General features: G+C 42.9%; 1 non-coding gene across 1 annotated transcript; it reads right to left on the bottom strand.

Moving 5' to 3' along the window:
- Window positions 1–236: 236 nt before the first annotated feature.
- Window positions 237–308, bottom strand: TRNAC-GCA (transfer RNA cysteine (anticodon GCA)). Its single transcript has one exon. It is a non-coding gene; the product is annotated as a tRNA-Cys (tRNA).
- Between the last annotated feature and the right edge of the window lie 256 nt (window positions 309–564).

The raw sequence follows: 564 nt of genomic DNA, 5'->3' as shown, positions 1-564 counted from the left end.
TAAGATGCTTTTCCTAAAGTGCATTCCAGACAACACTGCATATTTAACCCTCAGACAAAATGAAAAATTAGAAATTATTGTTCTCATTTTTCAAATTGGGAATCTGAAATGAAGTGAAAGTCACTCATCATGTCTGACTCTGCCACCCCATGGACTGTAGCCCACCAGGCTCCTCTGTCCTCAGATTCTCCAGGCAAGACTACTAGAGTGGGTTGCCATTCCCTTCTCTAGGGGATCTTCCTGACTCAGGGATCGAACCTGGGTCTCCTGCACTGCAGGCAGATACTTTACCACTGAGCCACCAGGGAAGTCCTAGAATCTGAAGCTATGTGATTTTTCCAAGATCTCACAGCTAATAATTTACCAACCGGGATTAGAACCTGGGGTTCTAATCAAGTAGACTCTGTGTTTCTAGGAAGTTCCCAAGTGACTCTGATGCTGCCAGTTTTGATACCAAAGCCCAGTGACTCAGTTAGAAACTTGCACCAGTTTTTTAAATATATGTGATCACTGACCTTCCCCCAACATAGGCAAAGCATCTTTCTATTTTGTAAAGGTCATATA

Source organism: Dama dama, chromosome 19 (genome assembly GCF_033118175.1).
Source record: "Dama dama isolate Ldn47 chromosome 19, ASM3311817v1, whole genome shotgun sequence".
Taxonomy (NCBI): domain Eukaryota; kingdom Metazoa; phylum Chordata; class Mammalia; order Artiodactyla; family Cervidae; genus Dama; species Dama dama.
Note: the sequence above shows the minus strand (reverse complement) of the source record. Positions and strands in the feature narration are given on the sequence as shown.